At 38.6% G+C, this 24,370-nt stretch overlaps 1 long non-coding RNA gene across 1 annotated transcript in view; it reads right to left on the bottom strand.

The window, feature by feature from the left end:
• LOC113017255 (uncharacterized) overlaps positions 1 to 24,370 on the bottom strand; it is a 77,561-nt gene that overhangs the window by 31,360 nt on the left and 21,831 nt on the right. The window contains exon 2 of the long non-coding RNA XR_003271437.1: positions 20,469 to 20,597. This is a non-coding gene — a long non-coding RNA (uncharacterized LOC113017255). The remainder of the gene's footprint in view (positions 1 to 20,468; positions 20,598 to 24,370) is intronic.

Here is a 24,370-nt window from a genome sequence, read left to right as displayed (position 1 = left end):
GGGAGGTGAAATTAATAAAGGTACTCCCATCTAAGCTAAATGGGAATCTGAGATGTGTGTTTCTGTGCACAGGGGATCGTGCATGATGAATAATTCTATAATGCTCATTTTTACTGTCTTGGTATGGTATAACTTATCTGGTGAAAGAAAATTAAAATTCATGTGGAGTTAGTAATATTATGCTGTATTGCCAATTGGATTTGAGAGTGACTTGGGCGTGTTTATGACTGGAGGAGGATGTCATTGGGTGAAATGTGGTGAATAAGTAATTTCACAGACTCCTTTCCAGTGCAGCAAATCTGCTTTGTTCAGATACCATTCCTCACTCAGGCTTTAACCTTATCCCTCTCTATGCAGCTCTAGTGGAGTTCATGAATTTATTACTGCCTTAGTCTGATCTCTGTATAATGTGATAAAGACTGAATATGTACGTATCAAAAAATCAGCTTTTATAGACATTGTAGATTAACATAGTTGAAGACTGAAACTGGATTTGAGTAATGCGGTATTGTGGGGAAATATTAAAGCCACACATGGGCTTACACTAACAAAAAAAAAGAAAAAGACTTATACTGAAGGAATCTTAAATATAAATGCAACAACCTGCTGAAGTTTAAACAGAGCATCAGATCAGGAAAAAAAGGTGAGGGAAAACTTTAAAGATGACATGGTTGTTGGTGCAATACTAGCTAGTCTGAGTAATTTAGAAACGTCTAATCTACCTGGATTTTTCTGATGGGTTATCTCGAGGGCTTACAACGGGAGATAAAGGAGAGGATATGTGCAGAGGAGGGATAGTGAATACATTAAACAGAGGATGTTGAATATGGAGTTTCCAGGCAATAGGAACAGAGGACGAGACATAGAGAATACTTATGGATGTATTGTCTTAATATACGCTCACTCACCCAGGTAAAAAAATCCCAAAAAGTTGATTCTGTTAATCTGGATGTAGCGTTTTCAGTGGGAGAAACGTTTCATCACTTCTTCAGTCTCGGATGACTGCAGGTTTTCCCAACCTTTTAAACAGTACATTTGCATAATGACTGAAACTAGCACCATTGGCGAACAATAGGCTGTGAGGTCAGTTTGTTGATTATTCATATGCAAAATATTAATGATCATTATTCATTCATTATTCCATCAACTGCTTGTTATTTGTTGCTATATAAATAAAATTACATTTGATAGAAAAGAAGAGTAATACAATTCAGTCTCCATCCTTAATCAGCCTAACCTGCTGCACATCCGTTCCAGCTTGATCCCTCTGTGTGTCCTTTTCTTCTTCTTTAATTTCCACACTCACATAAAACTCAGTATAAGGCTTTTCCTTTTCCACCCTCTCTTTGTTCTATGCCTAGCCTCCCGGTACTCCTGTGTACTTTCTTCATCTACCTAACTATCCCACTTTTTCTTTGTCAAACTCTTTCTTCTAATGTTTACCTTCCTTGTCCTTCCTCATTCCACCACCAAGTCTCCTTGTCCTCTTACCCATGTCTAAAGGATAGACCATCTTACTGGCATTTTACTTGGCCATTTCAGCTTTACTTTCCTAGTCACCTGGTAATTCTTCTCAAACATTAAAAGTCCTCGCTAAACGCTGCACGACATTGTCTAAGGAGCTTGGAAAGAAAAGCGTCTGGACTTCTTTAAAGAAGCCTTTAAAGAAGTCCAGACCTACGATGATCTACGATGACTGACAACCTTCACAGACATTCTGCACAATATTCTTCCTTCACATGTAGCACTCTAACGTTGGTGCAAGCAGACAAACTATTCATTCGGCATCCCACTGTGGATTTTTTTAACCTTTTAAATTGGATTTATTTCTTTATTGCACTAAACTGTACATATGACAACAACAACTTGAAAAGTCTTGTCTGGGACAAAAAAAGAAAAACGCTGTTGGAAAATTCGTGTCCAAATTCATTCGTTTCTAGAAACACTAGTAAATACATTAAAAGTCATGATCATTTTGAAAACTGAGATGAGACTGTACTGGTTAGGTTCATGGTGGCATTTTGCTTGTATGGCTTAGGTTCATTTTCCCTCGTAGAGGATGGAATCACTGCAGATGTTTCAGTCCATAGGGAACAATCAGGATCACTGAGTTATTTAATGAGTATGAAAATGATGTGAATCGGTATGGCCTTTTATTTACACATCATTTTCACACTCATCAAACCATTCATGGTTTGATGAGTGTGAAAATATTGTGAAATATATGCTCTTTCAATGTACTGTATTTCTCATTATTTTTATATTAATCAAACCATCCAATGACCCTTCGTGCCCTGTGGGGTATTGTCATCTTGGAAGAAACCGCTAGTACTGAGAATAGAAGACAGACACAAACCGCTCAGAATAGAAGTGTTTTACAATAGGATAGAGTTAATGGGTTCAAACAACCTTGTACTGATTTGCAGTGACCCTCAGCTGAGAAGACAAGTAAGCCTATCAGCAAAGTGTCTCTCACACCATAAGTAAAAAAAAGAATACAACAGGAAAACAATACAACATTAATTTTTGTCCATAAATATAATGTTTCATAAGTTTAACTCCCTAATACAGTCTCTAAATTCCCCATATGTCAAATATCCTCTGAAACCTTTCTACATGAAATCTGAAACATTTTACAATTAGGGTTCTTATAAAACCTGAAATGAACTGTTTAAAAAAAATCTTGACTAGTTGTGAAACCACAGCTTTTTCAGCTTCAGTTCAGCTTTATTAATAAAGACAATTTCCATGTCCTTACCTCTTTGAATTCCTAACAAAATTCCTGAAAAATAACCCACCTGCAATTGTGCCTGTATTATTAAAGATTAAAAATAGGTACGATGGTAATGACTGGCACGACGGAAATGAGTGCCCTGCTGTAATTTGTAGCGCTGGTCAGATAAACAGATTTTTTTTAAAAAAAATCCTGCTGTCCAGTCTGACAGCTTTTGCAATCAGAATTATGATCTGCAGATTTACCCCAGTTGATAGAATAGTCTGGTAGTCTGGGATGTGAACTTGTCTTTAAGTGTGATTGTCTTTATGAGCGAGGTTTGTGAGTTCCTAAGGAAAAGTTATACATTATCAGCATAGAGCATCAGCTTCTTATGGTCTGTATTTTCAGCTTGAACTCCTTTGATATCTATATTTTGTTGGATTGCTGCCATTAGTGGCTCCATAAAAATAACAAAAAGCGAGGTGAAAAGCACACTGACCTGGCTGGTGCCCCTCTGTAGGATGAACACAAGCTTTTGGGAAGCTGCACAGTGTTTTGATCCAGTCTATGAAAAATGAACCAAATCCAAATTTATATACTGCTAATAAAAAAATTCCAGTTTACCCAGTCAAATGCATTCTCTGCATCTGAAGAGACCACTGTGGTTTATAACTTGCTGATAGAGCAATAGTCTATTAGAATTATTAGTCTAAGTGTATTATTGGCTGAGTGTCTACCCTCGATAAAACCTGTTTGATAAGGATATATTATGAATGGAGTATTTTGCAAAGTATTTTAAGGTCTGCATTTATAAGTGAAATTGGGCGGCAGCTGGATAGGAGTGTAGGATCTTATTCTGGTTTAAGAAGTAGACTAATGGTGGCTAAGTTTATCTTTAAGGATTAAGATTGTTTGTTCTGCATTTGAGTGACCATTCTGAAAAAACAGGTGCTAGAGAAGGCCAAATGTCAGCATCAGAAGGATTAGTCTGTGATGAGTATAAAGCTTCATAAAAGTTTTTAAAATATTTATTTATTTGCTGTGGGTCATGAGGAATCTCCCCAGTGGAATCCTTTATAGAATAAATTTCTTTTTCTTTTTTTTTTTTTTTTTTTAGCTTTAACTGGTTTGTAAGGAATTTTCTAGATTTATGTTCAAAGTTCTCCAAATACCAACTTTGCATCAGAGACTGTGTTTCCTCAGTAATTACTTCATTTAATTTCAGTTTTCTCAGGTTGTAAATTATATATTCTTATGGTGAGGTAGTTGTAAAGATTTAATTCTTTATTCTAGTTAATGAAACAACTAATACAAGTATTTTCCCTTCATCTCTTATATGAACATTAATTTTCCTGTTGTCCATAGCCAGGTGATTCCTGGCAGGTCATTATTATATAAATACATGTTTTCCCTTGGCCCAACACCACATAGATTCCATGTAACAAACCTCAGTGTGGTCATGTTTAAACTAACTGGTGGAGTGTTGAATGTTAAAGTTGTCTGTGCGTGTCTGTGTATCTGTTATCTTGTATGGCTGTATATAATTGTAGCTCAGCTCGTCGACTTCCCAAACGATGGACACAATGAAAAGCGATGTTTTTAACTATGTCCTCCAGGAGTTTCAGGTGAGTCTGGATAAAATCACTCACCGTTGTTTCCAGGTCTTCTTTTACCTTCTCTGATATTCCCGAAAACATCAAGCTGTCCCTCATACTGCAGGCCTGGAGCTTGATGACAGTTTCTTTGATTCTTTTTATTTTCTTCCGAGAGTGAGGGAATTCACAGTTTCTTTGAGGTTGGCGTTTTCAGCAGCAAGAACTCCACGGACTTACACAGTGCCTGAAAATCTTAACGGAGGATTTCCAGGAGGGCCAGACGTGCATCAAAGCTGTACAGTTTTTTATCTATGGATGCTAAAATATCCACAATGCTGTAGCTGGCTCTGGTGAGTCTTCGAGGTGGCTTTGTTTCAAGGACAGTGTTCATGTGCTGCTGAAGGGAGTCGGCACCTTGTTACCTTGTTTTCCCATAACAACATGCTTGAAGCACTCGTCAATATACTGCCGCAAACTGTCCAGGTGTTCTTTGCGGTCCTCCAGAGTGGTGAAGTTGGTTAGAATGTAAGTATAATTCTTATTGTTGCAACCTGCCAAGGAATAAACTGTCTGAAATGTTTTTAGTGGTGCACCATGATTAATCCTGCTGAGATTTTGCTGTCTCGCACGTTATTACATCATAACTTCTCCTTACTTACCTGTCTCACTTAACTGTCACTTCCTCCCAACAGAAACAGAAATTCTGAACCAACATCTGTATCCCCGCATTAATATGATTCAATTATGTGCCTCCAAATTACTAAAATTACTCTGAAATTGAGTCAAAAATACAGATTATTGGATTATTATGTTATTAAAACAGGGTTGGCGTTAGAGGATAATGCTTGCAAATCGTCAAGTTTATTTGCTGGTCAATATCATATATCTACAGTCAGTGTTGGGGAGTAACGGAATACATGTACCGCCGTTACGTATTTAAAATAGAAAATATGAGTAACTGTATTCCGTTACAGTTACCGTTTAAAAAGGTGGTATTCAGAATACAGTTACTTCGTTGAAATAAATGGATTACACTGCGGTACTTTCCTGTTTCATATTGTCGCGGGTCAGGACTGTTTGGGTTTTGTTTGACAGCTACGTTCTGTTGTTCCAGGCGGCAGCGTTACGGTTGCCATGGTTACAGGGCGACGCTCTCTCTCTCTCTGCGACTGTGTGTTTCCTGGGTGAGAGAGCGCCTTTTCGTTGTTGTTGTTGTTGTGCTAAGCTAACAGGCAGAATGCTACAAACATAGCTCTAAAGAATGTAGCATCATGGGCAGTGTAGTCCGTGCTGCAGGGAGAATGACCTGCCATACACGTTATGTGTCTGTGAGCGCGAGGAGGGAGAAAAAGGGGAGTGGAAAGGTACGAGTTGTCATCGAGGAAAAACGGGAGCTGGAAGCATGTAAATATAATAATAACCACTGCAGCCAAGAAGAGTGCCTGACGAGCCCAGTTGTAAGTAAGCTATTAAGACTCGACTGTACACAGTGTTCGTGTTTTCCTCCGAAAACAATAAGTTCCGTTGGAGCAGCCTTTCAACGCCTCTCTCTGTCTCTCGCAAGAAAAGTTGACCCACACAACAAAGTAAAGCTATTTTTCGGCTACGAGCCGACAGGGACCCCGCCGTATTAGTCAGAGGTCCCTTTACTACAGTTCGGAGTCGCGGACCTTCAGTAATAGTAATAAATCACACAGCAATAGTACATTCACGTTGTTGTAAAAAGCATGATAATATATTATGTAATCCAAAGTATTCAGAATACGTTACTGTCATTGAGTAACGTAACGGAATACGTTACAGAATACATTTTGGGGCATGTATTCTGTATTCTGTAATGGAATACATTTTAAAAGTAACCTTCCCAACACTGTCTACAGTCTTACCATCAAAAAGATATTGGCTGTTTAATCATTATCATTGCAGTGCAGGTACAGATCATACACTGTAAATTCAGCTACTGTATGGATGGTAACTGACACTGTCTGTACAGGAAACTGCCTGATGCCTTTGCTTCAGACATCTCATGTACTAACTTTCACAGTATCCTTTAGGTAAGATAATAAGAGGCAATTTGTTATTTCCTTTTTCTTTTATTTCACCACAAAATTCCTTTGAGATCCGAAGAGTGACCTGGGCAAGCTAACAGTCATAAAAAATTCACAACATATTAAAAATATAAGCAAGTTGATTCTTAGCTGCAAATGTTTAATGTATCTGTAATAGGCTTATATATTTGCTATCCCCTTTACACTTTCTGGCTGATGTTGCTACATCCTGCCAGGAACATGTTTCTTGAACAGGCAATTTCCTCTTCTCTACAGCAGTCACTTTGTCCTTTGCAGATATACCAGTTTAGAAGCTACACTGTTTAAGTTATTTAAGTAGGTAATTAATTTAATTCTTTGGTGATTCTTTTGGGTAATTAACTGAACATTTATTACATATTAGCCTAGGATTTCACCCAAGTACCATTTTTAAGTACTGCACCTTCCTTCCTTTGTCGGCTATCCCACTGCAACAGACAGTCTTGTGGATGTATACAGTTTAAAAATAGTTTTGCAATACTTGAAAAAAATTCCCACGGGAGAAACGCTGCTACAGTACAGTACCACTGGGATTCAGTGTTTTCAAGGACACTTCAGCTGGGTAAATGTTTTCTGTCATGGGGATTATTTGGGTTTAGACCTTCACATTGAAGGACAATCGCTGTGCTTATTGCACCATCATTTTGCACTACTTTCATCCTAATGCAATTTTGTTTCTCATTTAAATTGGCAATATGGGCAGTATGTTGTTGTGATGCTATCCATACTGACTCTAACAGATTGAGGACAGTTTTATACCACCTATTATCTACTCATCTAATCCGTTTGATGTGTTTTTTCCTCTATTACATCAGCCAGAGAGGAGCATGTCAGTAGTTCCAGTTACTGTAGCAAATGCTATTTTTGACACACATGGGTATCAGTGCTTCTGGCTGGCTAGTGAAGAAGAGGATTTTTTTTTCTCAAGAGCCTTTCCACTTTCCACTTTCAACCATTTTAAGAAATCTGGGCACAAAGTAATGTATTGTTCAGCACTATACATTTTGATAGAAGAGTATTTTCTCCTGCTCTTCTCCAAAATAGGCATTAATTGCTTCTGCCATTCAATATTTATAATGTTCCAGAAAAATCTCGAGATGACTGTCTAGTGTTCTTGTAGTATGCCCAGCTGGGAATGCTTTTGTGCTTGTGTTTCTGTTTTTGCCACGCTTTCTCTCTTCTATTCTCCTTTTTTTATGCTACAATCCATTTCATATTGTGGCTCTTCAAATTGTTAGTTATCTTGAGCTGCATGACCCTGTGCTTTGCTCGCTCAGTGAGTGGTTCTTCCAATGCCTCTTACTTTGTTGTTTTTTTTTAATTTAAAATCGTCAAGGATTTCTAAAATTACATAAACTGTCTTTTGTTAAATCCTTCTGTCATGGTTCTGGGTCATTTTGACCCAACTTTTTCAGTTTTTTATATTTTGGTATATTTCTATAATATTGATTATTATTCCAGATTAAGTTCCGTGTCTGTCTGCCTCCTTGTAAATTGTTTCTTTACGTTTCCCCTCTCTCGTCAGCTGTGATTTCTCCCAGGTGTGTTCCCCTCCTGTCTCTCATCCCTTGATTACAGCCGTGTGTATATTAGCCCTGTGTTTCCTTTGTTCTCTGTCGCGTTGTTAATGTCTACTCACCCTCAGTCTATGATCTGTGGTTCCAACTATTTTCCCAGTATAGTTAGTCCGCTGTTCGTCTGCAACCTGCAAATAAAGCTGTTTACTTTGAGTTCAACTTCGCCTCACTGAATCCTGCATTTTGGGTCCTTCCTACTTGCCTGCCGGTACACAGCCATGACACCTTCAGTTTTCTCTGCCTCCAATGGCTCAGTTTTTGGCTGGCCAAACAGGTATCGCTGCCAAGGCTGAGACCAGATCTAGACTGTCTCAGGCTAAAGACCAAATCTCCACTCACTGGTTATAAAAGCACCACGCTGTTACTGCCATGTCCAGCTGCATGACAGGTAAGACAGGACTCAAATGCAGGACACAGAAAACAAAAGAGTAGTCTCCTCCTGTATAACAACCTCCTTTTCATCTCCTGTTTCAAAAATACATGTAATCAAATGGGCCTTCAGTTTGTCAGAGATCACTTTGCTAGTGTTTTGAGAAAGGGCCTGATCTGAAATGCCTTGTTCCATGTTGTTGGGGCTCAACGACATGGGTTGGGTTTTCTGTAGGTTGGAAAAAATTCATTTGGCATGGTCATAGACCTTTTATAACTTGGAAACATCTTACATCAATACCAGAACAATAGAATTGACTTAACAACATGGGAAAACCCACAAAGGAATACATGGGCACTTTTAGTGGAAAAGTTCTGGACACCTGCTAAAATACTGCCATCCAACAGAGTATGCAAACCCAGTGGCAAAAGACACCAAGTTTGCATACCCTGGAGGGCAATGAACAACACCAACAAATCCACAGCACTGAGTCACCGTGGGGCAATAAAACCTCCTTTTTTACTCAGCCCACATTTCTCTTACTCTTTCTCACTCTACTTTGATTTCTCTGTGTAACTGTGGTCGTCAGTAGCCTATTAAAGAAATGCCTTCAAAAGGTTTTGCAAAGTGCAATAATAGGTTCAATAGCAAAATCACCAGCAATGCCAAAATTGTAAGTAACCTTTAAAATGCTTCGTTGTTATACTATGTATAACTTTGCTTTTTTCTTTCTTTTTTAATCAGCACAAGCTTTCCAAAGCCTGCATACCAATACATATGAAAAATGTCATTCATCTCACCAGCACCAAAATGCCTAAAAGCAAACTAAAATATACAATGACAGAATTATTTCCATGGTCAGGAAGAACAACTTTACAACATCTAACCAAGTCAAAAATCCTCTCTAGCAAGTTGAGGACAGTGTATCACTGTCAAAGCCTACATTAAACAAACATCTTTGTAAATGGAAATACAGTAGGTTTATAACAAGGTGCAAACCACTGGTTTCACTCAAGAAGAAGAGGGCCAGATTAGAGTTTGTCAGAAAGCTAAAAGAGCCTGCATAATTTTGAGAATAAAACAAACAAAAAACTAGGTTTCTGAAAGCAAGATTAACTCGACTGCTCCCTTATTGGGTTACCACAGCTGATCATTTTCCTCCCATTTTGCCCTATTCCTATCATCTTCCTATGACACACCATCCCTCTGCATGTCCTCCTGCAACACATCCATGAATCTTCTCTTTCGTCATCCTGTTTTCCTCCTGTTTGGCAGCTCAGTGTTCAACATCCTTTATCCAATATATGCACTCTCCCTCTTCTTCACATGTACAAACTATCTCAGCCTTGCCTCTGCAATTTTGTCTCCAAACTGCTCAACCTGAAGTGTCCCTCAAATGTTCTCATTTCTAATCTTGTCTATCATGATCGCTCCCTCCCTCCAGTCTTTTTGTATGTGCCACCATCTCGAAACTGTGCATCATACCTGCTCCCACCACCATATTGTAAAGCTTCCTTTTGACTTTTGCTTCTGTCACAAATCACTGCTGGCACTCATCTCCACCCATTCACCTTCCCTCTTCTTTACGTTTTTTGTGGACTATCCATTTCTTTGGATTGTTGACCCTGGGTATAAAAACTCCTCTACCTTCACTACCTCTATTCCTTGCAACTTTTCTTCTTATCTACACCATGCCAGAACAGCTTTAATGCTCCCAGCATTGCTTCCCTTCCTCCTGGTTTCCTGCATACACAATCTACCTTCCTTCTCTCATCATATCTGCCAGCTCATTCGACATACCAGTCACAGTCCCTACATTTAAAATCCCTACTCTCACCTCCATATTCCTGCTGTTCCTTCTCTCCTGCTGCCTCCTAACACACCTTCATCCTTCCTTCTTCCTCGGTCTTCAGCCAACACTAGCACAGCTTCCACTGGCACCCTGTTGGCTAACAGCACTGGAGGCAGTTGAGTTACCCCGGGCCCTGACCAATCTGGTTTGAAAATCTCATACTTGATTTTCTGCATGTTTGATTTGGCATACCTTCCCATACACAACCACATTTAACCAGTCTTCTGAACAGCTCTAAGAGTACACTGGCTTGTGCCCCCCCCCCGTTCCCGTCAATATTGCATTGCAAATACTAGTGCATCCACTTTTACTCTACTAATATTTTTTGGTATTTTACAGTTTCAGTTTGGCATACAAAAATTAAACTGAGTGAGAATGTTCATCAGCATTCCTATGTTTTAAAATTGAGGTCACTGAGAGAGATTGCAGAGTCTTTAAGGATACTTCTGGATATTTTCACCATGGGCCTTTTTCCCCCATCATGAGGATTTAATATTTTCAGTATTCATCATTCAGTTGTACAGCTTTTTATCCCTGCTATTTGCCGGAAGCGCTGCTCTCAAGTACATACACTCACTACCCACACACAGCTGAAGCAACCTCCCCTACTGAAAGCCCCCCAAAATTAAACAAATTCTAAGCAAACATAACTAACTACAGCAGTCCCATGTCCCTATATGACAGTGATTATTCCATCATATATGATGGTGAATGTGCCCCAGTAACTGCTCACCAACCCCACACTCAGGTGTACGTCACATAAAATGATAGCCTCTCTCAGTCAACAGTTTGCATTTACATGTACACAGCATCTGTTTTTGTGCAGTTAACTTGCTAATCTTCTGAAGCTAATTAGTCTAGCAAAGCTCAAATGGCACTAAATTCAACTTTAATGAATATCTGGAAAATCTGATGTTGATAATATCAGCTGCTTTATTGGTTTAAGCCTTTGAGAGCTTGTTTCGTTCACACCCTTTGTTTACTAGCTTGGCATTCCTGTCTTTGCAAGGCATGCCATAAAAGTAGTGAGGATATTTAGAATTACATTCTCTTGGTTTGTGAACGGTATTTGGCAATTGAAAGAAAGTCTGGGTGATGACATTACTTGGGCAGTACGATCGATCTGTATGTGTTGATGTTGAGTATATGCTCAAAATAAACAGTTTTACAAATTCATATGTCTAGCTCTTGGCTGTGGTTAGACCATAAACTTGCTTTAAACTTTTTCACCACCAAATAAGAACTGTCCCGGCAGTTTGAATTCTAAAGTTTAAGTTCATTGTTATAAAGTTTATTGTCATCTGTAAACATCTTGGATCAAGGATTCTAAATGCAAAACCATATTTAATAGTGTGGAGGGTTAAAGTGGACATTTGGGTAGACCATTACAGGAAAGATTATATCTTGCTCCCTCTTGCTGAGCTATACGTTCTTATAATTTAAAGCTATTCGTTTGAGAGGAAAAGGTGCCAGAATGCCACATAAAGCACCAACTGGCAGCTAAGGGTTAAAAGGATGTTAAAAACGAGCACAGCCCCAAACCCCACACTCAGACTTTTACACATTTTGGGTGTGGGCAGCTATCAGGTCTGCTCCATGAAACTCCTGGGCTTAAAATAAACCCCAAACCAACCCCGTGAGAAAATGAATCTCCTCCGTTACCATGTGTCAATGTCACCACCGTACACAGTGAAGGAGGCTGCCCTACATAGCCAATCTGCATAAAGAACTGCTCACCAAGTGTGTGTGCATGCATGTGCTTGTTTACTTGCATGCATGTCTGCACATTTAGAGAGTGACAGTGTGGTAATGAGGGGGGATGTCAGAGAAGAGGCTGGTACTGATGTGCTGTCACTAGGGATCTTCTCAAGGTCTGATCAGCCTCTTGTCTCTTCAGGCCAACTACCCAGGCCTTTAAGAACAACAGCGCAACAGCACGTGATATGCAGCCAATTTATTTGTATAACACATTTAATATGTTTCCTGAAGAGAAGCCCTACACAGGTCGAAACAAAATCCAGAAAAGCGAATGCTGCCAAAAAGAGAGCAATTTCAAGTGGTTGCTTTTCTCATTTACAGAGGTCATAACATGTGGAATTTATGGGATGATAAAAATGTTAATTTGAAGTGCCAACACTGAAAAATGCATATTTCTATGAGTTTGTTTTGCAGACATAATGAAATTATTTCAGCTTATGAAGATGGACTCAAATGCCGTTTGTTGATCCACCAGGTTTTCAAAATGCAGATAAACTGCAGACCATGTGGAAAAACTGTTTCCAAATATTTATTGAATTAACTGTGAAAGCTAATCTTGTATAGTTAGCAAAACAATAAACAAGAGGAAACTGCTCATTAATAATCAAAAAACAAACCCTCGGCACTATCCTTCACAAAATATGTGCTTCTTTATGATAATAACAGTGTTGACTGGTTTACAGCTTTTTAGTGGCCTTGTGGGTTGTGTATCTTTTTTTAGTAGAACTTACGTTCTTTGCCATCTGTACACAGGAATCTCTTTTTGCCTTCCTTGAATTATTAAAATCTGATTTCTTGGTAATGTTAAAAATCAATGGCTACACTCAGTCAAGGAAAAGACTGCAGTATGCGTACCATCGAGTCAAACCGCAGCCAAGGGCTTAAGTCTGTTGCTTGGTAAAATAGTGTTTAAAAAAACATAACATATCTGCACTCACTGTTGTGATTTAAATATGTTTGCAAGCATTAGAGAGTTGTTTTTGCTATGCATCTGCACTGACTGACTCTAGATGACTTGACATGTATATATTGGATGTGGGAATCTATCTTTTGCTATCTGTTAAGCTATGTGTTATTGTTGTAATATATCCTTGATAGGAAATTGTATAATCAGATTTAAATAGTGTCTTGAAACATGACGCAAGACTAAGACATGAGCTCTGGAGGCTCATTCATGATAACACTGACTGATCTTTTTATTATTATTATCATTATTATTATTATTATTTTAGCCCTTCTTCAATTTGATCCTGCACTCTCAAAAAAGTTCAGCTTTCCTCCGATCATCATTAAAAATACCTGTTACCAAAGGCTTGTGCACTCTAGTCGATCCATCATGCAACATGACAAAGGACTCTGATGAAGGAGGGCTAGAGAGACTCATCTAGCTTGGCTACATCACCTCACAATGACATTACAACAATTTGTTAAGCTTTCCCAAGCAGGAGCAAAAACAAAGTCAAATGAGTCAACAAGCCCAAATCTCCTGGGAACAATCGCACAACAGGCATGAGTCTGGCCAGCTTCTATGGCATAGCTCCAAACAAGCTGAAGGTCAGAACAAAACTCAAAGCAATTTGATAAAACACTCATAATTCATTTACCATGAAGCCTTGTTTCTCAGCACATTATCCAGCTCAGTGACTCCCCCATGTAAACAATTCCATGTTTGAGCAACCAACAATAGAATTATACTGTGTACACTGATCTATGAGCTGTGTCGAAAGTGTGCATTTTTTTTTTCTTCCCCCACACAACCGCAAACAAAGAATCATATTAAAATGTCTATTTTGAAGACCAGTGGTTGTATTTATTTGTTTGGGGAGAACGCTACCTCAATTAATTTTATGTTAACTGTTTTTCCCTTATTTTTCTGAAAAAACAATAGCCACGACAGTCATCAGAGAAAGGCAGCAATTAGAATACCTTTTCAGATCGAATTTGAACATTTTTCACTGAACCAAGACAGGACGTGTATTATGGAAAAAGTCAAATGCAAAAAAAGGACTGAGGCCCACAAATAGGCTTTTCCATCAGATTACTGTGGTAAGAATACAGTGCTACAGATATTAGTGCTCATGAGGTTATTACTATTTAACTTAATTGTGACATTTAACATTCAATTCAGAGCTTAAATTCAGAGAGAAACCAATTTGAGATGATTTGAACTTTGCAACATGATGTAGTATTCTGCTGTAAGCTGCCATCAGAAGATGGGTACACTGTGGTCCTAAAGGGATGGTCATGGTGAGTAACAATACTGTTTACACAATGCTCAATTGATACCAAGGGGCTCAAAGTGTGTGAAGAAAATATCCCTCACTCTCTTACACCAACAGTAGCCTCGGGGTTGATATAAGGCAGGATGAATCCCTGCTTTCATGTTGTTATTGCCAAATCCTGAGCCCATATTCTGAATGTTACAGGAGAAATTGAGACTTGACAGACGGAGAATGTTTTTCCCGTCTTCTATTGTCCGTTTTAGATCACCCTGTTTGAATTGTAGCCTTAGTTTCCGTTGTTAGCTACAAGATTGCCATCTGGTGAGATCTTCTGCTATTGTAGTTCATCGGCTTCAAGGTTGTGTCGTTTGTTCAGAGATGTCCTTTTGCAGATCATTGTTGTAATGAGTGGTTATTTGTGTTATGTTGTCTTCCTATCAGCTCCAAGCAGCATGGTCATTCTCCTCTGACCTCTTTCATGAACAAGGCTTCCATGTCTTCACTGGACATTTTCTCCTTTTCAGACCAAACTTGGAAACACAGAGACAGTTGTGGGAGAAAATCCCACTGGATCAGCAGTTTCTGCAATACTCCAAGCAACCTATCTGGGAACAGCAACCACAAAAAAATTATTAAATCCCCACTCAGACACATTTTGAACTTCAGCAGGTGTCTTGACCATTATTAAATTTGCTGGTTGCTCCCATGTGGTTGGCTGATTAGACATTTGTATTTTAAATGAACAGGTCTAATAAAGTGGCCAGTGAGTGTATCGTCATTAGAACCTGACTTGCTGTTGTTATGCAAATAAGATGATTTACTTCACCTTTTATTCTGTACTTCCAGTGTATATGTATATGTATCCTGCCTGTAATAATTATTTTTATTATTATTTTTGCAATATATCCTTTCATGTTTGAATGTGCAGCTAACAATCATGGCTGCACAAGTTAGGTAAGACAAAGACTGGGTTTAAAGAACCTGAGTGCAAACCTGTATATAACACCATAAGGAATATCTAATTGAAACCATCATAAATAACATGCAAATTGACTGACTGTGTGTGACTTCATTTCTGTTTTTATTCTCTTTTTTTCAACCAGTAGGATCTTCCACAGTGAGTTCCTCATTGCTGTGTAGCTCTTCTCCATTTCGCCTTCCAGCTTGTCATCGTGGTGCTGTCTCTCTGGCATGCATTCCAGTCTGCTTTTTAGATAAGTGATTTTTGTGTATTTCCTGTCGAGATCCTTTCCAAATGAACCATTCCAAAAATCCAAACAGCGCTGGCTCACTGAACACGTCACAAGAAAACATCACTTAACAACGGTGAAGAAGATTTGTATCAATAAATCAATCTCAGTATGCATACTGGAATTTGTGCTTTGCCATGAGCGTCTTGGCGCAATGATTTTTGTCTGATATTTTTTTTCCCTTTTCCAGCCCTTGATGGATGGATATTTTATTTTGCTTTGTTTTCTTTTCTGATTCCTCGAACAGCACATGCTCTTTGTAGTTTCAAATATTTTTCTCCTTTCAAAGCAAAAACAGATCCAATGTCTTTCCAACAGTCAAAAGAAAAAAAATTTGTGACAGATTGATTAGTAAAATCACTAATAATGACTGTCTTGTCAAAGAAGCAATGACAATAATAGTAATACTGTATGCTGTGCTAAAGAAAAGAGATGGAAGACTTCTCATTGTACTCTTGTCTCCATTTCTTTGCACAACTCTGTAGGTTTTGAAGGCAACAGAGCAACATCAAGCACAATTATAGTAACTGGTATGAGGTATACCAATGGTCTGCATTGGCTTTTTGAGCGATAGTATTTCCATTCCATTATTAGAATTTTTGTAGTCCTTTTGGAACAACCATAAATGTTGTTTTAGAAGCTGCCTCTTAATGACAGATGACCTGTTTTATCAGGAGAACTTGATGCATTAAAGGGAAAGTGATGTTAAAAATAAATGACAAAAACAAAACACAGCTCCAAAATAGCTATGCATCATTACCACAAGAATCCATTAATTTAATATGAACTGTAGCTTGTACTGCATTGCTCAGCTACTTTGAGTTTATTGTTTTAGTCAGAAAATTAAAGTAGACTGTCTTTCAGGTTGCACACAAAAATCAAACAAACTACATGCTCGTCTTATTTCACAGGTAGCTCCACATATGTTAAGGTTATGTTCTAATGTTACATTTAAAATGAACATTTTTTAGGAACAAGAAAGAAGAGCAATAAATATTATCTTGCAAGCCCACTGTTTTGTTTTTTAAGTAAACTCAATGGATGCTATTCCATGAGGACAGACATGTTTATCCTAATTAGGGTAAAAGACTATTAATGGGGCATGTTACAGGAAGTCTTTATGAGCCGTTATCACCTACTGAGCTGAAGGTGACCCTCTAATCAAACTCAACATTTGATTCAGGACCCAAAGGATCAGTGGTCTCTTGGTTCTGGAGATTTAACAAAGGTACACTCTCTTGAGGTTTTGGTGTGGTTAATAAACCAATCCAGGCACTTTTCATCAAGAAAGGGATTCTGGAAATAGCTCTCATGTCTTATGTTTTCAAAATGGATAACCTTGCAGTTTTTTTTTTTCTCAAAAAGAAGCCATTAGTGGCATTGTTACCTGAGGGTCATGGCCATTCGAGAAGTACTCTGTTACTGTTCAACACAAATCTAAAAGATCTGCAAATATAGACAGGCCAGAAACGGAGAGATCATTCATGACATTTAACTGACATTTAACAAAACCTAGCCTTATTTTCACAACTTCCCCGTTGTAACCAACCATCTGAGAATGCTTTTTCAAAATAAAGTCAATTTTGAACTTTTCAAATTTAAAGGTTATCTCTCCATCAAAACTTAATATTGGTTATATTTGTACAATACTTCTGTTTTTTGAGATGTTAGATGGCAAGATGAATTTCACTTTTGTGGCATTAGAGCTTACATCTAAACATTTACACTTAATAAAAAGACTTTAGGTAGAAGCAAGTGAGACAGACAAAGTTTTAATATAAAAAAAACAAACAGAAAAATGCGCACACAAAAAACTCTCCTGGATGTTGACTGCAATGAAAACTGACATGCACAGAGCATTTTGAATAAACACATTGTTTATTGATTTGTGACACTGAACTACTGGCTGTGTTTTTGTACCAGATGAAAGATGATTTGGCACACTGCTCATTTATTTATTAAATGGAATGTTCTGTTCACCGGATAGGAAGGGGAATTGCACTGCTGTTTCTGTTTTGTGTTTATCGATTTGTCTGAAGCACCCGATACAGTAGAGTACTCCCTCCTGTGAGATTGCTGCAGATTAGTTGCTTTTGAGGCAAATGCATGTAATTGGATTCAGACGCATTGTGTCCCACCAATTGATCCAAGGTGTAATACTTGTACCGTGGAGTTTAAAAAGTCTGACACTTTCTATTAAAAAAAATACATCTCTGGTATCTCACTGTGGCAAAGAAGAGCTATGGATTAGTTAACTTTGCTTTCTGCACAAAGAATGTGGCAGGAGTGAAGAAGGCTAGTTTGTAACTTGCGTGGACAGTGTCACGTAAAGGGATTCCACTCTCAGGTAGTTATAAAAGATCACTTTAAGATTGGAAAAAGATCATACGAGTCTTATTTATCATATTTATATTTACTATTATATCCTGCCTTCATGGTCTAGTTGCCTGCTTTGAGAAAGAGGTAAAGAGAGTGGAGCCAAGATTTTGCAGTGCCAGCATTAACCAACAGATGGGAGAAAGGATTCCTGACACAATGCCCACCCTCCAAGTGACGCCCAAGAGATCCAGCCCATGGCTACCAGCCATCCAGAAAAAGAGATAAATGTTAATATATAGTTGCAAAAATGAAAAAGATTTGGGGCCTGGCTAGCACGTGTTCACACACACATGGTATGAGTGCATGGTCTGTAGCAAGGGTGAAATAAGTAAATGGCCTGTATTTGTATAGCACTTTACTAGTCCCTAAGGACTAGTAAAGTGCTTTACACATTCAGTCATCCACCCATTAACACACTGGTGATGGCTGACCACCACCCATAGGCAACGGGTGAAGTGTCTTGCCCAAGGACACAACGACCAAGACTGTCCGAGTCGGGGCTCGAACCGGCAACCTTCCAATTACAAGGCGAACTCCCAACTCTTGAGCCACGATCGCCCCATATCGTGCAAATGCAATTACCCGACTCAAAACAAGAAACACTAATAAACACAATTCCTCTAATGAGAATCACAGCACAGTTTAGACAAATTAAAACTGAAAAAAATAATAACAAAGAAATGAACATAAAGGTGAACAGAAACCAGAGAACCACTTTAACGATGGAAACAACCAAAACCAAACTACTGCAGGAGTCAGTGCTCGCTGCAGTTCAGGGAAACGTTCTCGCAGAAACAAATCTTTGCATTGGCAATTTGAAAATTGATGGAGACCATTTGTCATCATGATGACATAGAACTTGGTCAACAGATATTTTATATATATATATTAGGGGTGCAACGATATTCGTATCGATATTGAACCGTTCGATACAGTGCTTTCGGTTCGGTACGCATATGTATCGAACAATACAACTTTTGTAATTTATTTTATCAATTTTCCTTCTGACGATGCTGTCTGTGTTGAGCGCTCAGTGAATCTGTGTTCGACTACTCCGCCTAGGCTGCACTGTCGAGCGCAGATCCACTGAGCGCTCAACACAGACAGCATAGTCAGAAGGAAGAGCGCAGGGCAAGCTAGCGAGACAGAAGTTAAGCTCTACTTGCAACAGGCAAATTGAACCTCATTCAGATCTGGCGTTTGGAATTATTTTGGTTTTCATGTGACTATGACCCTGAAGGTAAGCGCGTCATGGACTAAAGTAAAACAGTATGTTGGATGTGCCACGCAATGCTCAATTACATTGGTGTGAACTAGTGTGTTAGCGCAGTTAGCTCGTTAACGTGTTGGCCGTCTAGCCCCATGCACGGAGCGATCGGCGGTAGCTCGTTAACGGAGATTTGCCGTGTTGTGGCGTTAAGGTCATTTCAACGAGATTAACCTGAAAGCACTAGTGGGAACACATCGAATATGACTGCACATTTACGCCGACATCATCCTAGTGCAAAGACAAGAACAACAAGCATGCTACTAACTTTAGCCGAGTCATTTAGACAGCTGTTAGCACATGATTCTCCTTATGCTGCTGAGAATATAGCCCAGAAGAAGCGGATAGTATAGCTTTTATTTTGGAAAGAGACATTTCTCTGTAATAAACTCTCTTTTCCAAAGATGAGTGATTCCTCAATCAGATACAGGGCTTGCAATATCGCTAGCCCGACGTCCTGGAGCTAGCGATTTTTTCAGTCGGGCTACCAAAATCTATCTCTGCCCTGCCCGTCGGGCTATTGTAGGAAAAATATATGTCAATGCTTTTGCATTCTTTCAGAAATGTAGCTGGGTAATTATGTCATTGGCATCGGTGAGCCACTGTCAATATGTGACATATTGAAGTCGCGTTTGAATTTGCGCTTGTTTTTTTGCTTTCACTTTGCAATCGTGCGAACTGTGTATAGAGAGCGACAGCACTGATCTGTGAGTGATGATAATTTGTGCACCAATTCCTCTGACATCGTCTTATTAATCGTTAGCTTACTATGCAAACATGACAAGTGAAATCTCCCGCAGCAAGCTTAAACATGTGAGAGGTTGATCGCGCAGAGAATCGCTGAGCTTATGTGAGTGCGTGTGTAAAAGCATTTCAGTTCTGCTGAGCCAAATAAGACAGGTCGGGGTGAAGAAGTGACAGCCAAAGAAAAGCTTACCACAAAACGGAGAAGTTATGACAAATCAGACTATAAGGCAAAAAGAAAGTGCAGCTTTATGGTTTCATGGACAAAAGAATTTCTGTGACTGCAATATGACGAGCTAAATAACCAGGGCTGCACATAAGTGGTCCGCAGGTGCGCATTCGCTGTCAAAATAAAAAAACACGCACAAGGGTTAGGGTTAAATTTAAAAACTGTACTTTTGAGTTAAAATATATATTTATAATTTTAATAAATGACAAATTAAAAAGGCATGAACATTTTTTTGTATCGAAAAAATATCGAACCGTGACACCAAAGTATCGAACCGAACCGTGAATTTTGTGTATCGTTGCACCCCTAATATATATATATATATATATATATATACACACACACACACACACACACACACACACACACACACACACACATATTGCAGAAATAGTTTCAACATAATAACACAGTAGCTCCACCTGCGAGAGGTTTCCCGGATTTTTGAAGAGGCCGCTTCCAGGGTGCACGGTACAAGTGCTTGAAAGCAGAGGCACCACTTCCCAGACAGCCGGAAGACTTGCAGTTCAATCACTAGTAGCAGACCAGATCTGAAGGGAGGAAAAAAATTACATTGAGCTGGAAGCACAGAGAGAGCAAAATGACACTGACAAAATAACTTGAGCAAGCCTACATCACAACAAAAGTGAGGCTCAAAGAGGAGCCTTTACTCTGCATATGCTGCCATGAGATGAGCTGGATACATTGTGTGCAAAAGTGTAACAAAAGTAGTGCTAACTACACACTGACTTAAATGTACAATGATTGCCTACAGCGGTTTGTGAAATATTTACAATTACAATATTTAATCTGCTGATTCATGTTGATGGGTTATTTTCTTTTACTTTTGTGAATATGGAACTATAAATAGGGCTGCAATGCAGTCTTAGGCAGTTTATGAAATAGTCTTATCATTTGAAACTATCCTACCAAAGAAAATCACACTGGTTGATTTAAATTTGGTGTTGAATTATTATTTGTTATAGTGGCCATGTTAAGTGCTTCATGTAAAACACTTAGCCGCATTATCACTTTAAATCTAGCCAAACAGCCAATTAACATAAAGTAAACAACTAAAAAGTGCTTTGAGTGACACAAAGTTTTTTCTTCCCATTATATTTGACTGAGGCCAGACTTCACTCTAGAAATACTCACTATCACCTCTTCAGCCATGGAGTGAAATTACAAGATAGGCTACCTGGTTAGCTAAACTAAATACATACCAATGAAAGTTGTTTCTTCCACTGATGATTTTTGTTCATATCTTTACTGACTGCCAGCAATTTTATGCAGATCACTAAAAAGTGACAAGTGATGCAGTCAAAAAATATGTTGGCCTATTATTTATTTTAATTCCATTTTTGTTTTCCACAGTTTTAACATTGGCAATAAACCTTATGCATAATTGTCAGCAAAATGTAATCTAAACCAAACAGGTTATAATGGTTAACATATTCTGGTTTTTAGTGTATTTAGATTTTTTTTTCTAGTGTTTAGTGTTTTTTACACTACAGGGCATGTTTCCTTTTATTTTGTGATTTTTCAACATAATCATTTTGGAGTTTTTTTCTTTGAGAATCACTCATCATCCTAACAACCTTGTCAGAGTAGTGCTAATTATTGCATTATTATCAAAACTTTGCTTCATTCATTAACCTCCTCGGATTTGGCATCCACATATGAGGACATCACATTTTGGGTTATTTAGACCAAAATACAAAATTTTGCTCTACATGGGCCTGATATCCACTTACGAGGACATTATACTGCTACTGTTCTATCAAAATTTAAATATCCTCATCCTCTTATTTTTCTTAAAAACAAAAATAAGGTAAAAAAAAAATCTGGTAATTCTTTGTTTTTACATTCATCGGGCCCCAATATGCTCAAATATCAAAGAGAAATTAAAAATGCATGCCGTGGAAGAGTTCGGGTCTTAGGAGGTTAATGGTTGATGTTCATCATATTAAATTTGGTACTAGATTTGTGTATGTAATGGATAAACCATTTATGCACTTAAATTTAATAATGGGCCAGAAATATGCATGAGGCTATTGTACATATGGCCTAAATATAATTAAACAGATAATTTTATCAGACAAATCCGCAGAGGCTTGGAATTACAGACATATTTCAAAGCTGCTGCCCCATTGTGTACATTAGGGTCAGCAGTATAGTAAGTGATTCATTTATTGTCACTAAAATCCCTCTAGACCTCCCCTAAAGCATACATGACCCATTTCGTTTTACTATATCACAGTGGAACTTTCACATGAGAGTCCTGAAGGAAATTAATATGCGCCCTAAATTTCCACAGATGATTTAGCACTTCCATCTGTTTAACCTTCTTGCTGTAATGGTTTGATTCAAGACATTAAAATAACGTAGAAACAGTAACCCATTCCCCAGCTACACACAACTGGACTCCATTTAAGCACAGAGACCAAATGTATGAACCGATACACCAAGAACTGGAAATAACACATGCATTTAAAAGGTGCAAAGCCAAATAAATACCAACAGGGATATAAATGACCTGCTGTGATCTATGCACAACCACCTCCTTACATAATCCACAGACTCCTTCCATAGCAGCAGCACTGATGTTCTTTGCATCTATTACGCTATCTCAGACTCAGGGTGTTACGGCACTAGCAGGGCTCCCTGTGAATCTGACCTTGTGTGGGTGTGTCCTGCCATCTCTCCTGGCTTAGGTGCTACTTTTTTTGTGCAGCTGACTCCCATCAGCAATTAAGAATACTTAAGACCAGAGAAAGAGAGTGTTGCTGGGTTGCAGATAGTAAGCTGTGTGTGTAGGGTGGTTGATTGCTACTGCTATGTGGAGAGGAGCGTGTTTTGGTGACTAACCCTTTTTGACTTACGTATCAGTTTATTGACCAACCCCTGAGTTTTGTAGTTTTCTTTCTTTAAACGATGATAGTCGCTTATCAGTCTCTTTTAGTTTAGTCATTAATAGAAACATTAATAAAACCCTTTAACTTAACAATTTTACGTCCCTGTCTCCTTATTTTCAACATGGAGACCTTTTGTTACTTTCTCTCACCCCCTAGACCAGCGGTCCCCAACCCCCGGGCCTCGGACCGGTACCGGTCCGTGAGTCGTTTGGTACCGGGCCGCAAGAGTTGAGGCTCAGGTGTGAAATGTATAGTTTTCAGGGGTTTTATCGGTTTTGAGCGTTATTTTGTTATCGTTTTTATCGTTTACTCTGTTTTCCTGGGTCTTTTCACATGTGTTATGAGTAAATTTTCTTTTTTTCGGTACCGGTACTAATTTTATTTTGTTGTATTTATCCGCGACACCTTAAAGGCCGGTGCATGAAAATATTGTCGAGAATAAACCGGTCCGTGGCGCAAAAAAGGTTGGGGACCGCTGCCCTAGACCTTTTCAGGAGAATGTCACAAAGGGAATTATAACACTTTGAATGGTTTTGTCAGAAGTTTCAGGTTTGATGGTATCAACTTTGTTTACAGTCCTACCAGCGGTACTAGATTACTGATTGAGATCTCTACACTTTAGACAAACAGTTCTGTACAGAGCTGATGCAGTGATAGAATACATGACTGCTCACTTCAGAAAAGGGGAAGGATCCCATAAAGCTCTGGCTTCATCATGTGAACTGAATGGAATATTTCTCAAACGGGTTCTTCAACAAGGAGGTTGAAAATAAAAGATGGTGTTTGTAATTTTTTGTTGCTATTGTTTTATCTGTTTGAATTTTATAATTTTTTTCTCATCGTATTTGCTTAATACCTAATTTTGCTAATTCTTTTCAGTAACTTTACACCTTTACATGCAACGGTTCCTTTGTAAGACATCACAAGAATTCACAATGCGCCACACCTCAGGTGCAAGATGATGAAATCGTGCCAGAATGTCACTCATCATCATTCAAAAACTAAAGAGCCAAGGGGAACTTTCAGTCATGCCATTAAAGTGTCACCTTGTCAGTTAGCGTCACATGAAGGATGGGTGTATTGACTGTGTGCTGTGCATTTAGCCCAGCCCTAAACAGTGGAGAAAACTTTCAGCTCTGGCATCCCAAGGCCCAAGGCGACAAGGAAGGGACACTGGCTGGACAAGCCTACATTCAGTGATTTGGCCCATGGGCATATGTGTCAAAATTTCACTACTGGCATATACAGTGATATTAAAGACATGGGTCAGGATCTCACTTGACAAGGTCTGTAGAGTCATTTCACATTCAGTTTAGATGGCTGGAAGAGACTGCCTGATGTGTCATTTTTGACTTTATCAAAGATATAAGAAAGTGTTCTCAAATGGTTAGGATTTTTTAGGGGGCCAA

This window comes from Astatotilapia calliptera, chromosome 1 (assembly GCF_900246225.1).
Source record: "Astatotilapia calliptera chromosome 1, fAstCal1.2, whole genome shotgun sequence".
NCBI classification, from domain to species: Eukaryota; Metazoa; Chordata; class Actinopteri; order Cichliformes; family Cichlidae; genus Astatotilapia; species Astatotilapia calliptera.
This window is presented reverse-complemented; position numbering and strand designations above follow the sequence as displayed.